The sequence below is a fragment of the Musca autumnalis genome, unplaced genomic scaffold (assembly GCF_047663935.1).
Source record: "Musca autumnalis isolate F117 unplaced genomic scaffold, ASM4766393v1 scaffold_1, whole genome shotgun sequence".
Taxonomy (NCBI): Eukaryota; Metazoa; Arthropoda; class Insecta; order Diptera; family Muscidae; genus Musca; species Musca autumnalis.
Window position 1 is genome coordinate 277,723,170 of NW_027411644.1, and position 17,088 is coordinate 277,740,257.

Below are 17,088 nucleotides of genomic sequence, written 5' to 3' on the forward strand. Positions count from 1 at the left end.
AATAATCCAATTTTGACATTGATGAACCGATCCTAGAATTTTTATATGTTCTAGAAAGTTGTTTATTGAAATCTTAGGTACATTTTTGTAGTTGACTTTATCCTTAATTTTTGGGCGGTTCGGTATCTGTGGACCTGAATAAGAAAAAAAGTATAAAAATCTAATGTTTTCGAAAGTTTTTGGCTATTTTCGCATTTAAGAACCGTTCATAGACATTTCGATTCATCCAGAAAGTTGTTTGCTGATATCTTTGCCACATTATTTTGGTCGGTTGCTTCATTGAATTTTGAACGGTTTAGTATCTATGAAGCGGAAACCAAGAAAAAAGGATAACATTCGCATTTGTTTAGCTATTTTGGCCATTAAGAGTTTCTATAGAGTTCGTATGTTCTAGAAAGTTGTTCATTGAAATCTAAGGAAAATTTTACTAGTCGGTTGTTTGCTTCAATTTTGATCGGTTTGATATCTCAGACTAAAATCCGAAAAAAATATAATGGAAATTTGACCTTGAAGATGAAGTTGAATGGATTTTATGTGTTCACAATTAATATTCTTTTGACATCAAAGCCTCAGGTCTTTGGGGGTCCATAACCGCGAAAGTTGAAGTTATAAAAATGGTTAATAATTTTCGTGTCGCATGGTGTTATAACAAAAACAAAAGAGAAAAAACTTATTGTAAAAATATTATTCCAAATAAAATTTTTGGTTCGATTGGTAAAATTAGAAAAAATAATTTTGAGTTCTCAAACTGTTTCGCTAAAATCCCATACAATAATGAATGTATACGACTAAAACTTCATAAAGAAATATGGTTTACCATCGCGAGAGCTTAACCGCTAAGGATAGGAAATTAAGAGTAATATTGAAATTACAATAATTCAAAAAATATGCAAATTAAAAAGCCTGTTATTCGCGAATTAGTTAAAATCGGTTGATGCACATCAGATTTTGGGTAAAGCGAATCAGTTTTTTTAATATCCGATTTTGTGTAAAGCGAATAAATTTTTTCAATATGTGTGCATATTTCGATGTTTCACTCAGTGTGCCGTCAGTTGCATATCACAATACCAAAAATTTTAAAGCGGGTAAAAATCGCGTAATGTGCATACGATTTTGATGCGCATCCGGTTTCATTAGCGCCCATCAAAAAATACGTCAATATACACCTATTTCAAATAGATTCTTCAAGAACCGCGGATGTGCCTCCATATTCTATTTTGCGTAAAAGACCCATATTACTCGCGTATCTCTCTAATTTATGACATGCTTTTTCGCAAATATTATAATCACGTATAAAGGATTCTATTTATTCCTTTTATTTTTATGTAAAACTTTTAAAAAAATCTCGGTTACGTACGCGGATTTGTCAAAATATATTTTTGCAGATGTTCGTATTTTCAAGCCACAATGTGTACTGGTTGGATCGCACGATAACTCTCGAGCAGATCTGCCGATTCGGTCTAAAATTTGGCCATCGTAATATTTTGTCTAAAATTAGTTTAATTCCGAAGATGAGCCATATCGGTCCACTCCTTCCGGTACCTCTCCCACAAAAGTTCGAAAATATTCGGAAATTTTGTGTCCACGATAACTCTTGAAGGCAGTAACGGATTTGGTCCATACTTTGCACATCACAATATTTCTACGAAACATTGATCTGGCTTGAATATGGACTATATATGTAAACTCCTTCAGGTACCTCCCACACAAAATTTTGGAAAAATTCATTTTAAGGCCTGCTTTCGAATCGCTTTTATCTGTGTTGTAACAACTTGTATTTGCTGCCCCCATGACGACGGTGCAAGTTTTTTTCAGGAGCAAGTCCATACTTCCTGAGAAAATAGCCCTAAAGCTGTAAAAATCCCTATGGCACTATGCGTACGATTACTCTCGAACGGATCAGACGATTCCGTCTAAAATTTGGGCTTCGTAATATTTAGTCCAAACTGAGTTTAAGTTTGAAGATTGGTACTGTCGGTGCGCACCTTCCGGTACATCCCCCCTACCCCCAAATGTTAAAAAATTTCACTAAAATATGTAGTATGCGATATATCTGCTGAACGGAGCAACCGCCCAAACCCTTGATATATTAATATTTTGTCGAAATGTAGCTTTACTTCAGAAGTCGGTCTTCTCCTTAGTATGCCTCCCCCACAAAAGTTCAACATTTTTGTTTAAGTGCAGTTTAGGATCTGTTCGAAGAACCTTTGGAAAATTATACTGATGCTATTCTTTGTGGTCTTGTTCAAGCGATTTTATGTTTTTCGTGGGCAAGTCCTTGCTTCCTGGCATCGTGGCCCAAAGCCTTTTAGTTATACGGAGACAGTTCTAGAGCACCAAAAATAAAAGTATATTTTTTATTGTTTGTATATCTATAACTTGGATAAGAATAGCTCAAGATTCTGGATCTAGCAATTCCCACTGATAATGGTCGACAAAGACCGCGTTACCACAGAGCGGTACCTCTAGATATCTGCCTCATTATCCAACCGAAATGGCTACATATTGGTACTTATACACATATTCCTGTAATAATTCTCGGAATTGGTCCACGTTTTCATATAGCCCCCATAGAATCGTACTTCCAGATTTCTGCAATTTTGAAGGTTTCATCCATATTATATAACCGAAATAGCTAACATTTGGCATTTGGTATTCGTTGGAGGTATAAAATATTCCGACAGAGAATTGTCGGTGCAGATCCACGTTTTGGTATGGCCCCCATTAACGGACGACATGTCGTCCGCATAACAGATAACTTGTACTTGTACCACATTTGGTTCTAAACTCTTCAGATTAGGACATGGCTAGAAATTGCCGACAAAAAGGTTGCAGTTGTAGACTTCTTGGGTTTTTATCGCAAGGTAACGTTCTGGGCAATGCTCTAAAACCGCATTGATATGGTCTAATTATTTCATTTACCACATATTTTCACAATGGGCAAGAAATTGATCCACTAAAAATTGTCAAGATAGGTCCATGTTTTGGTTTAGCACCCATATAACGGTACCCCCGATTTTCGGTATTTTTAAACTTCTCCACCCAAAATCGTCACCATAGGTCCATGTTTTGGTATAGCTCCCATATAACGGTACTCTCCGATTTTCGGAATTTGGAGGAAGTTCTCAGAGGTACCGAAACTCCTCCAAGGAAAACCACATTTTGGCTGTCGGGCAGTCGGAAATCGATGAAAACTTCATTCAAAACTGACTGCCCGCTTAAAGAGAGCATTAGTAGGAAGTTAAGAAAGTTGAACTGAAATTTTTTCCACAACGAGATTTTTCAAGGAAGATTTTCATCCATCAACAATCCAAAATGAACATTTTTAGCTGATGTAATTCGAAGGTGAGTCAAAAACTACAAAAATACGTGTATTCCAGATATGTGGCTGTCGGGCAGTCGGAAATCGATGAAAACTTCATTCAAAACTGACTGCCCGCTTTAAGAGAGCATTAGTAGGAAGTTAAGAAAGTTGAACTGAAATTTTTTCCACAACGAGATTTTTCAAGGAAGATTTTCATCCATCAACAATCCAAAATGAACATTTTTAGCTGATGTAATTCGAAGGTGAGTCAAAAACTACAAAAATACGTGTATTCCAGATATGTAGCCAATCTGTAGGTCTATTCTGTAACTTTTATCGATTGAAAAGTTGTTAAAATTTCTTTTGTTTTTGTAACAACTATAAAACAAACAAATGAAATTGTTGTAAAATAAACAATGAGTAAAGTTGTTAAAAAATTACTGAATGGGGGGGCTGGCTAGAAATTGCTGGAAAACATTAAAAAAGCTAAAAAAAATGTGTAAAGTAAAAGTTTTTCCACTTTTGGGTAAAAAATCGCCAAATTCCGCAACAAAATTCGTGTATCCGTGGTCGAACCATTGCTGCACCTAGTAGGAAACTAATTATTCCATTTTATTTCAGAATCACGGTGCTCTTGAAGTAACTTTAAATGGAAGGTGCTTGCACCTGGGAAGTTTTTGCGGATTCTGAAACTACAATGTTCATAGATGAGAAAAAAAAATGCCGAACATTGTAGTTTCAGAATCCGCAAAAATTTCCCTGATGTAAGCCCCTTCCATTTAAAATTGCTTCAAGAGCGCCGTGGAATATTTGATGGTGGAGGGTATAGAAAGTACGGCCAGGCCGAACTTAAGTTTTTTTTACTTGTTTAAATTTATTGAAATTAAATGGGTAAAAATGTGTGTTTTTTCATACCGTTTCCCAAATTAGTTACTGATTTTTTTAAAAAAATAGACATTTTTATAAATATGTATATGAGTTATATGAGTTTTATGAAAATCCAAGAAATTTAAAGTTTTTTTCAAAAAAATAAACAATTTGTATTATTATATTTTTATAGTTTATTTATTGGGTTTGAGTATTTTTAATATATAGAAGCATACAAAAGACACAGAACACCCATATTTACATGGAAGTGGCGTAGGGCTAAGTGTAGTTTAAAGCTTGCGAAATTTCCTCTTTACAGCGATGTAATTTGTTTCGTTGAGTAAGTCCATGCTTCAAGACATACTGGTCCAAAAGCTCTAAGGTGACCAACTAAAATGGTTGGTTGAATGACTTCCAAAATAAAATCCAGGTTCAATATGGAAATTAAAAAGGTGTGTAGTCATTGTAAATATGCCTACATTATATATATTTTTTTCTAGGGGAAGACAAGGCTTCCTGAGATATGAAACGCGACACAATATTTAGGTCCACTTTTAAAGTTTTAAAATGTCTTTGTTACAGTCCTGTAAATTTATTCTCTGTATACTGTGTTGATTAGTTCTGTCAGTGATAAAAAAGCGTTTGCCGCCGGCGAAGAGAGGCATTCATTTTTATACCCTCCACCATATGGAGGGTATAATTAAATTTGTCATTCCGTTTGTAACACATCGAAATATTCGTCGGAGACCCTATAACGTATATATGTTATTGATCAGCATAAAATTCTATGTCGATTTGACCATGTCCGTCTTCCCGTCCGTCCGTCTGTCTGTTGAAATCAAGATACAGCTCGCAATTTTAAAGATAGAGAGTCAAAATTTGGTACAGAAGTTTTTATTACTTGCAGGTTGGTTGGTATTGAAAATGGGATATATCGGTCCACGTTTTGATATAGCCCCCATAGAACGGTACCTCCCGATTTTCGGTATTTTTAAGGTTTTTGCTTCATTATCCTACCAAAATGGCTGAAATTTGGTACGTAGTCTTCTTTAGGGGTATAAAACTTTCCCCCAGCATTTTGGCGGTATCGGTCTACACCTTCATATAGCCCCCCCTAGAACGGTACCTCCCGATTTTCGGTATTTTTAAGGTTTTAGCTTCATTATCCTACCAAAATGGCTGAAATTTGGTACGTAGTCTTCTTTAGGGGTATAAAACTTTCCCCCAGCATTTTGGCGGTATCGGTCTATACCTTCATACAGCCCCCCCCTAGAACGGTACCTCCCGATTTTCGGTATTTTTAAGGTTTTAGCTTCATTATCCTACCAAAATGGCTGAAATTTGGTACGTAGTCTTCTTTAGGGGTATAAAACTTTTCCCCAGATTTTTTTCGGTATCGGTCCACACTTTCATATAGCCCCCATAGAACGGTACCTCCCGATTTTCGGTATTTTGAAGGTTTTAGCTTCATTATCACACCGAAATGGCTGAAATTTGGTACGTAGTCTTCTTTAGGGGTATAAAACTTTCCCCCAGAACTTTGTCGGTATCGGTCCATAGCCCCCATAGAACGGTACCTCCCTATTTTCGGTATTTTGAACGTTGTGGCGTCAATATTCCACCGAAATGGCTGAAATTTGGTATTTAGACATCGTTGGGGGTACTCAAACTTCCCCTTTAAATTTGTCGGTATATGTAGGTCCACGCCTTCATATAGCCCCCATGGAAAGGTACCTCCCGATTTTTCGTATTTTGAAGGTTGTGTATTCAATATTCCACCAAAATGGCTGAAATTTGGTATTTAGTCTTCAATGTGATATAAAACTGTTCGCCAGAAATATGTCTGTACGCTTTCATATTGCCCCATTTCTGACTAAAATTCGTCGGTATAGGTCCACGATTCGATATAGCCCCCATAGAACGGTACCTCCCGATTTTCGTAATGCTGAAGATTGTGACGTCAATATCCAACCGAAATGGCTGGAATTCGTTATTTCGTCTTCCAAGAGTTATAAAATATTCCAGAAGAGTATTATCAGTATAGGTCCACGTCTTCCTATATCCAAATAGAAGCGTACTTCGTGATTTTTGGTATTTTTTAAGTTTTAGCCACATTCTTTTACCGAAATATAGGAAATTTGGTATTTAGTCTTCTTTGAGCCTAAAATCTTTCCGTCAGAAATTTGTCGGTATAGATCGACGTTTTGAAATAGCCCCCATAGAATGGTGCCTCACATTGTTTTACGGAAATTGCTGAAATTCGGTATTAAGTCTTCTTCATACACAAAAGAAAACTAATTATTCCATTTTACTTCAATACAGCTTGTGGTGGAGGGTATAACAAGTTCGGCCCGGCCGAACTTAACGCCGTTCTTACTTGTTTAAAACTAAGGATATGTTTTTAGCATATATAGGTTCATCGTTCCTGTTATTGAGGGCTGCAGGATGAGGGTATATCTCTGTCGTTAAAACTGACTGATACTTTCTTACATGTTTTTTAACTACTGTTATTGCAGAATATTGCTTGTTTTATTTATTACAAACTTTTATCCGGGAAAGTATATGAATACGCTTGCCGGCTATTTTAGTGTGAGCCACCAGCGAAAGGTCGTCGAAATGACTACGTATGTAGGTGATTTAAACAGTTTCACTTAAGCACCTGAATTTACCACCATATTATCCCATTTCGTTCCTGCTGCTCGTTTTTTCAACAGTAAAACCATATTTTTCAAAATGGACAAAATTTAAACTTTTGCAAATAAAGTACAGTCGAACTTCTCTAAAATCAACTTCCCTGAAATGATTACGTCTCTACAAGGAAGTTGTTTTTATACCCTCAGTCTTTAGGCTAAAATGGTATATACACTTTGATACGGCCAAAAATGTTTTAGACGCCAAGTATGCTTGGACGAAATTAGTTTCAGACAATTTAGAGTCTATTTAGCCATGTGTTCCGTATGTCTGTCTGTATGTCCGTCTGCCTGTCTGGCTGGTGCGCACGATACCTCTCGAACGAATCAACCGATTCGAACCAAATTTTGGGTATCGTAATATTTTGTCCAACCTTTGTTTAAGTTCGAAGATGGGCCTTATCGGTCCACCCCTGCGTGTACCTCCCACACAATAGTTCAAAATTTGTTTGTATAATGGTGTGAACGATAACTCTCGAAGGGAGCAATCGATTTGGTCCAAACTTTCCACATCGTATTATTCCTTCCAAATATAGATTGGGTTCGAATATTGACTATATTGCTCCACTCTTTCGGGTACCTCCCACACAAAATTCGGATAAAGTGAAGTTTTACAGCTCCTCTAGGATCGCTTTGAAATTTGTTTCAGTAAGTTGTCCATGCGGTTCCCTTTACGACGGTACAATTTTTTTCTTGCGCAGGTCCATACTTCCTGAGATATTGGGCAAAATGCTCCAAGAAACCCTGGCGGCACCACCCAAAATGGCAAATCCGCAAAGATAACACTGCTCAACAAAATTGAAAAATTTGAATGTCTCAACCGAAGTTTTTGTTGTTTCTAATTGAAATCGGCGAGCTATTTTTAAATCTGATCACGGTTTTTCTCCATCAGCTCTTGTTCTTGAGATATAGCTCAAAATCGGGGGAAGTCATAGAAGCTTCATATGGCATTCCGAATATGCTCAGGGTGTCTACTATATAGTCCTGTATTCAAATATTAAATATAAAGTTCATAGCGCCCACGATTCGCCCATAACCTAAAAATCGTCATGTCAGTCAGTGCATGGTCCCAATTTGAACTTCTATATCTCAAAAATGGTAAAAACTACGAAAATACCATAAAGGTCGATCTTGTAGAGAATTTTCGTAGCTACAACATTTTATTTAGTCCTATTTTGATATGACTTGCGGTTTCTAAGCAAAATCGTGAAAACCTAAACAACCCCTAAAAATGTCAACTTAAATCGCGATTTATTTAAAAAGCGCTCCGGCGATTTTTTTTGTTTTTCTCATCTACGAACATTGTAGTTTCAGAATCCGCAAAAACTTTCGAGGTGTAAGGACCTTCCATTTAAAATTGTTTCAAGAGCACCGTGATATGGGCTATGGTCCATATGGTACACGAAGGACCTCCCACACAAAATTCGAAAAAGTGAAGTTTAAGCGCTCCTCTCGCATCGTTTAGATTTTTTTCAGTTGGTTGTTCTAAAATAATTGATTTTGGTGATAATCAGATAATATTCAGGGGTCGGAATAGGCAAAAAACATATTTGGAGAAAAAGTCAACGTTTTATTCCAAAGCGAATATCTCCGCTTCTTTAAGGGGTATATCAAAAGCAAAACCTGCTAACGAAAGTAGAAAATATCACCTTTGTAACGATGGAGGTTGTCATAGGTGATCAAACAACAGAGATATAGCAATAGTCGGTAATGCATCCCTCCTTCCATTTTTTGTGCAATCACACAGGTCGAAATGTTGATCGGATCCTCACGAAATTTTGGGGGTTGATGGGGTTCTCACAGAGAAAGAAAACTATTAATGGTTGGCGTTCATCTCACTTTTAAATTTTTTTAATTAATTTCTCGTTATAGACGAGCTTACTGACCAAGATGCTTTTTGAAAAAGGAAAGCCGACGATACGAACCCACACAATCACCACTGTGTGACATGCATGTTTCGCCTTTGGTTTAGGAAGGCTCCTCAGACACATCGACTGTGGGGCGGCTTCGCTATCCTCTAACTTATTTCCTCTTTCAAATGCAAGTAGTTTTTTTTACAAAGTTGAATTTTTTGTTCAAATCTTTGTATGGCTTTCATGACAAACGCTTAGCGTAGCCTTTGGAAGTTATGAGTTTGGTTCTGAACACTAACAAGCCGTGACAACACTTTTTTCCTTGTGTTTTTCAAGGACGTGGGTTCGAACCCCAGCCTGGCTCAAGCTGATTTTTATTTTTATTTGAAAATTTTGCCTATTAGGCGAAGGTCATTTTTTTATTATTTTTTTAATTAATTTCTCGTTAGAGACGAGCTTACTGAGTTGTACTGACGATGCACTTTAATGTGGTACAACAAAATTGTCCTGTCCAGGCGTAGTGGTGTAGGGTATCACATAGTCGCCCCCGACACGACTATAGCCTTGGCTCACTTGTTTTTTTGTTTTTTTTTATAGTTTCTTACCTGTTAAAGCACAAGTGGTTGCGTCTACGTCGGTGGCTACATCAAAACGTGGAAAAGTACTGAATTCAAATTAAACAAGTAAAAAAGTATCAGTCTTTGCCGTCAGAGATATACCCTCAGCCTGTGCAAATTAAAAATGTTTTTTTAACAAAAAACTTATGAATTTAGGGGGTTTCAAAATTTTGTTCGTATGAACCGACAAAAATGTTGATTAGGATTAAAGTTCAAAAATTTTGCGGAAAAAGTACTTAAAGGAATGGACCGACCATGGGGTGCCATAGGGGGTTTTTACACCCTTTGGGCTGTTTTCTCAAGAGGTATGGACTTGCCCCTGAAACAACTTTCAATAGCAGGTCTTAAAGTGAACATAACAAAATTTTGTGTGGGAGGTACGGGATGGAGTGAACAAATATAGTCCATATTCGAACCTCATCTATATATGGTAGATATTATGAGAATGTGTAAAGTATGGACCAAATCGGTCACTCCCATCAAGAGTTATCGTGCGCACAATTTTTCCGAATATTTTTGAACTTTTGTGGGGTAGGTACCTGAAGGAGTGGACCGATATGGCTTATCTACGAACTTAAAGTAAGTTTGGAAACAATATTACGAAGGCCAGATTTTGGCCGGAATCGGCATTTCCGTTCGAGGTATTTCTTGCGCTTCCACCCATAAACATGGTGTCATAGGGTTTATTTTTCAACTTTCAGGCTATTTTGTCAGGAAGTATGGATTTGCCCCTAAGGAAACTTCTACCTTCGTATAGGGGACAGTGAATACAAGATGTTACAACAAAAACCAAGGCGATTCGAGAGCAGGTCCTAAACTGAACTTTTCCGAAATTTTGTGTGGAAGGAGTTTATCGATTGAGTCCATATTGGAACCTCATCTAAGTCTGGCAGACATTTCATAATGTGCAAAGTATGGACCAAATCGGTTACTCCCTTCAAGAGTTATCGTACGCACAAATTTTCCGAACATTTTCGAACTTTTGTGGGGGAGGTACCGGAAGGAGTGGACCGATATAATCCATATTTGAACTTAAACTAAGTTTGGACAAAATATTACGAAAGCCAAATTTTGGACCGAATCGGCAGATCCGTTCCAGAGTTATCTTGCGCTCCAACCACTTCACACGGTGCCATAGGGTTTTTTTTTGTAACTTTCAGGCTATGTTCTCAGGAAGTATGGACTTGCCCCTAATGAAACTTACAGCGTAGTATAGAGGACAGCGAATACAACTTGCGGAAACAAAAATCAAAGCGATCCGAGACCAGGTCCTAAAGTGAACTTTTCCGAAATTTGTGTGGGAGGTACCCGTAGCATTGAACCGATTGAGTCCATATTGGAACCTCATCTAAGTTTGGTAGAAATTACACGATGTGCAAAGTATGGACCAAATCGGTTATTCCCTACAAGAGTTATCGTGCGCACAAGTTTTGCGACAATTTTTGAACATTTGTGGGGGAGGTACCTGAAGGAGTGGACCTATATGGCCCATCTTCGAACTTAAATCGAATCTGGACAAAATATTTCGATACCCAAAATTTGAACCGAATCGATTGATCCGTTCGAGAGTTATCGTGCGCACCAGCCTGCCAGACAGACGGACGGACATTGCTAGATCTACTCAAAATTGCCTGAAACGGATATCGTACAAACATACTTGGGGTCTAAAACCATTATTTCGATGAGGCACATTTTTGGTCGTATCAAAGTGTAAATACCCTCTTTAGTCTAAAGGCTGAGGGTATAAAAATTATTTAAAACAAACCCAGGCATATGCGCAGGTGCTCCAAATGACTTTTAAGAAAGTTCCAAATTACCTTCAAAAAATCCACGCATGTGCTGCCTCAAATGACTTTAAAAAACCGTGCATGTGTTTCTCCAACTGAATTTCAAAATTCTTTAACAAATCCACGCATGTGTTGCTCCAAAAGACTTTCAATAATTCTTTAAAATATCCACACAGGTGGTATTCCAAATTGCTTTCAAAAATTCATTAAAAAATCCTCACATGTGGTGCTCCAAAAGACTTTTAAAAATTCTTTAAAAAGTCAACGCAAGTGAGGATATGAAGATTCTGTGAATATTCACCAGGAAAAAAAGGAACTGTGTAAAGGAGTAGCACCGTGGCAATGGTAAGCAGAAACACCATTCAGACCGAATGACCGTTTTTGATTCCCAGGCCAGACAACATAATATTTACAAAGGTGGAAAATATACCCATCAGGGTAATGTAAGCGACATTCCCTCAGTATTTCAGGCATGCCATCGGACTCGGCTATAATATGTACATTAGGGTGGCTTTCAAAAATCGATGTCAGATTTTTTTATGCGGCACCCACCTAAGGTGTTTAGTTTAGTTAGATTTTAATATTGCCAAAGTTTATACACAGTAGGAATATGTTAACACGTGCCACTGAGGCCTCTGAGTTTCTAAAGTAATTTGTATGGGGCCAAAGGTGAATTTTCACGAAATTGCTCCAAATGCCACATTTAATGTCCAATAGAAGAGAAAATATTACCAGTTCATTTCTGTGCCTAAACAAGTAATCCTACAAAAATGCAATAGTATATTTGGCCAATTTGGGCCCTTATATTTAAATCCAGCCGATTCTCAATTTTTTTAGGATTACAAGTTTCTCTTCGATTGGACAATATATGCGGCCTTTGGAGCAATTTCGTGGAAATTCACCTTTGGCCCCATACAAATTACTTTAGAAACTCTTAAGGCCCTAGTGGCACGTGTTAACATATTCCGATTGTGCTCAAGCTTTGGGATACTTAAAATTTTACAAAACTAAACACATTAGGGGGTGCCGCATAAAAAAAATCCTACATCGATTTTTCCCTTTGAGTTAAAACCAGTCTAATGTACATACATCCAATATCATTGAGCTAATATGAAGCGGAGTGCACTCATTGACACGAGAAAAGTTTCCCTTTTCCTTCGGGAATATTTGTGTGAACAATGCGGGAATTAAACTAAATTCTTCCTTCTGCTGAGATAAACATAGTTTGTTTCATGTAGTCTTATTGCCAAAAATTAAATTTCTAAAATAAAATTGTTTTTGAATATATTTTAAAACTATTTTATGTTATACAACAATTAGTTATTTCATAACTTTATTTTAAAAACTTATTTACGTTATATTTGCAATGTTGAAAAGCAACCGTGCATAACTGCTGGTTGTGTGTGTATGTTTTAAAGTTAATTAGCAACAATATTGGTTTTGTCATTATTCCACAGCAAAGCTGTGTCGTAATGAGATCGTGCGTTCAGTAGAAGAATATGTGAGAGTACAGGTGGTGGTAACCCCTTTTGTGTGGGTGTGTGGTGACATATGCGGTATGCATGATTACAAGATGCGTATGTATGTTAAATTAATTAAACTCAATGGGTTTTAAATTCAGTTGCAGCGAGTCAGACAAATTAATTCATTAATTACATATGCCATAACCAAAGTTCTTGGAAGCGTATAAGCTATAATTTACTATTTATAGCACTTATACGACACGTGTATAGAGGAGATAAATGAATTGTGAATAGTAGTGCCATAAAAAGTTTGATTGTAAAATGCAACAAAAGGGAGGTGAATGAACATGTAGATCGATGTTTGCTAAGAAATAGTTTTCAAAATAGCAACCAACTTGCTTTTATCTCAGCTCCTCAATCAGTACAAGTTGAGACTGGCATTGCATACATACCTACAATCTCTAACATTGTTTGCAACTACCACAATATTTTTGTGAAACAATTCCTGTTAAAAGTGGTGATTTTTATACCAAACTTTCTTTCATTGTTTACAAGTGATTCCCACAAACATTGTCCTTCAATATTAGCATTCACAGCGGCAACAGTAATGAAAGAGTAATGTTAGTAAGGTATTTTTGTTTGTTTCTTAATCTATTTTTGTTGTTCTCTATTTTTTTCACTTTTATATTTAAGGTTGCATTCAACTGCTGTGAATATTTTTGTGCCACTCACTACAATCCACAGGAATTTCTTTGCATCAATTTGACAGAAACTAAGAAATAAATTACGTTCAGTGTCATGACGTTTGTATGTGGTTTTGTTTCGGGACAAAGTAAAGCAGGGCATGGGTGGGAAATAGTAACAATAAAAAATTCGGGGTGGCTGCCTTGGCCTGGCTGGCAGCATTTGGAATGATGCAAGTATTTTTAATTCCGCCGGGTTTATTTTTACTACCAAAACATTTGAATGTACAACAATACGCAGAGCTGGGAGCATGAATGACGATCACCCAATGCTGAGGTTTGAGAAAGAAACAACAAAACAGTAAAAAAGACATAAGGAATGACTAGGACAATTGTAGCGACGTTGTTTGTGATGCTTTTAAGTATTTTCTGCTTTCAAATATCGCCACATGAAATGAAATAAAATTGAAAAAAAATACACCGCCACACTGAGAGTCAGAAAATTATTCATCCTGCAGAGAGCTGGGAAACATAAAACTCTGTTTCGCGGCATGTTTTAGACGTTTTGTGAATTGTTCTCCAGTGTTAGTTTTTTTAAATAAAAAAAATTCATACATACACACTTTCACACTCACAGTAAAGCTTTTATAGTTATTTTTTGATGTCCCCTTAAGCAACGCATCACAAAACTGCATCATTCCAAATAAAGCAAAAAAAAAAAAAATAAAAAATAAAGCAAAAACAAAGAAAACCCAGCATGTATCACCAGAATGAATGATTCCAATGTTTTTTGGTGTTGTTGTTGTTGTTAATATTTCTACCACTTCAAGTGGAGAAGCATAAAGGCCAAGATTCGCACACACACACCGACAACAGCGCCAACTATACACACAACAACAGATGGTGCTGGCATCATGGGATCATTTGCATCAACGTCAACATTTGTCTGTCCAATTGTCCATGACGCCAAAAAGTGAACAGTGGTTTTCCATGGACTGAAAATGAACAATTTCCCTTTAATATTATTTCCAAGACCATCAAGTGCTACTTAATGAGAGGATCGCGTTTCTTTACGTCACCGGTGTATGGTGAACAACTTCGAAATAATATATTCAAGAAGGCATGCGACAGACTCATCGCCAACATAATACCAAACTTCAAAACAAAAGCATCTAAACTCGCCTAAAGGAGACCTTATACGGACGGTATCGTTATAAGGTTCCTCTACCAAAACAAAGACCTACAAGCATATTTACAATTTTCCGAATTTGACATATCGACCTTTTTGTAGAAAATTAACTTATGTTGAAACAAAGGTATGGGCTATTGTAACTCGCGAACAGTTGTACTATACCATAAATTTTGAATGCATTTCGGTAAAATAAACTGTTTTATTCCGATTCACCAATGGGTTTCTTAAAATAATAATTTGAGCGGAAGCTGTGGTTGTATTAATGGAAATAAGTAAGAACGGCCGGGCCGAACTTTTTATACCCTCCACCACGAGTTATATTGAAATAAAAATTTCAGAAATTTCGTTAAAACAATGTGGCTAACCTTCAAAATACCGAAATTCGGGTAGTACCGTTCTATGGGGTTATATCAAAAAGTCGATCTATACCGACAAATTTCTGACGGAAATTTTGTAGACTCGAAGAAGACTACATACCAATTCGGTAAGGCTAATGCCTTCAAAATGCCGAAAATCAAGAGGTACGCTTCTGGAATATTTTATAACCCCATGGAAGACTAAATAACAAATTTCAGTCATTTCGGTGGGATATTGACGTCACAACCTTCAGAATTACGAAAATCGTGAGGTACCGTTCTATGGGGGCTATATGAAGGCGTGGACCTGTACCGACGAATTTCTTGGGGAAATATTTATATCACCAACGAACTAAATACTAAATTTCATTAATTTCGGTGGAATATTAAGGCCACAACCTTCATAATACCGGAAATCAGGAAGTACCGTTCTTTGGGGCTATATGAAAGCGTGGACCTTTACCGCCAAATTTAATGGGGAAAGTTTAATACCCCCAACGAAGGCGAAATACTAATGTATGTAAGCCATTTCGGTGGGTTATTGTGGCCACAACCCTCAAAATACCAAAAATCGGGAGGTACCGTTCTATGGGGGCTATATGAAGGTGTGGAACTATACCGACACATTTAGAGTGGAAAGTTGAATACCCACTACGAACACTAAATACCAAATTTCAGCCGTTTCGGAGAAATATTGAGGGCACAACTTTCAAAATACTGAAAATCGGGAGGTAACGTTTTAGGGGGGCTATATGAAGGTGTGGACCTATACCTACACATTTCATATGTAAAGTTTTATTCCCCAAATGAAGAATAAGTACCAACTTGAAGCAATTTCGGTAGATTATTGTGGCCAAAACCTTAAAAATACCGAAAATCGGGAGGTACCGTTCTATGGGGGCTATATTAAGGCGTGAACCTGTACCGATAAATATCTGGGGAAAGTTGTATACCCCCAACGAAGACTAAATATCAATTTTCAGCCATTTCGGATGATTATGAAACCACAATTATGAAAATACCGAAAATCGGGAGGTACCGTTCTATAGGGGCTATATTAAGGCGTGGACCTGTACCGGCAAATTTCTGGGGGATAGTTTTATACGCCCAACGAACACTAACTACCAAATTCCAGCTATTTCGGTGTGGTAATGAGGCTAAAACCTTCAAAATACCAAAAATCAGACGGTCCCGTTATATGGGGGCTATATCAAAACGTGGACCGATATAGTCCATTTGCAATACCAAAAATTCTAGAAGTAATAGAAACTTCTATACCAAAAAAATTGCGAGCTGTATCTTGATTTCAACAGACGGATGGACGGACAGATGGCAGGTGTTTTGCAGGTTGTGGTAAATTCTGTGACTAATGGGAATTGAGGCTACTGTACCTACCACAGCATAGTTGAGCCTTGTTTTGTTAAAGGCAGCTGACGTTCTTTTTCTGCCAATCAAGATGTTATTCACGTGGGATGTAATCCGAATGCTATTAAAAACTTTTCGATAGGATTTTGGATCCAGAGGCTCTATAATGTATCATCTATCATGTTTTCGGATAGAATTCTTCTCATTCAAATGGAGGGGAAATTGAGAAACCATTGGCCTGAGCTCTCTGAACGGTATTCTGTAGCTACCAATAATCCTGTATTGTGAGTCCTGCCCTTCTAAGCACATATATTAAGAAGTTACTAGGGTTTCTTTGTCTGCAGCCCAAGGGTGGGCCTGTAGGTTTAGCGGTAAGTCTAACATGTGCTGCGTGTAGAAAAAAGTTGAAGAATACACACCCCCACCCTCCAAAAAAAAAAAAATATATATATAATAAGGGCCATGATATGTACATATATCTGCACCTGGAATGTCCGGAATCTCTAAAGTGTAGGTGCAGTTTTCGCACTGGCGGGTGTACTTGGTAAGTACAAGGCTGTTATTATCACTTTACAGAAAGTACGGTGGAATTGACCACGCTGAAAATCACAAACAAACTTAGGCTAAAAAACCTGGTCTCCAGATTCATTCCGATTGAAGAGGGAATTGTAAAACAAAGTTCCTTAACACCAATCTCATCTGCGCCCATGCCACGACCGAAGATAACAATGAACGATGAACAGACCATGCGACTGGAGAGAGCATATAAAAGCTGCCCTGACCATGACATTAAAATTGTTCTAGAAGCCTTTAATGCTAAAATTAGGAGGGAAATATATTTGGCCCCACGATTTGAGGAGCAAACATCGATTTGGAACATTTCTATGTAGTAGCCATGGTACGCACTCGTG

At 37.3% G+C, this 17,088-nt stretch overlaps 1 protein-coding gene across 3 annotated transcripts in view; it reads right to left on the reverse strand.

The window, feature by feature from the left end:
- Nucleotides 1-17,088, reverse strand: part of LOC141389576 (uncharacterized) — a 446,726-nt gene that overhangs the window by 19,121 nt on the left and 410,517 nt on the right. The window lies entirely within an intron of this gene.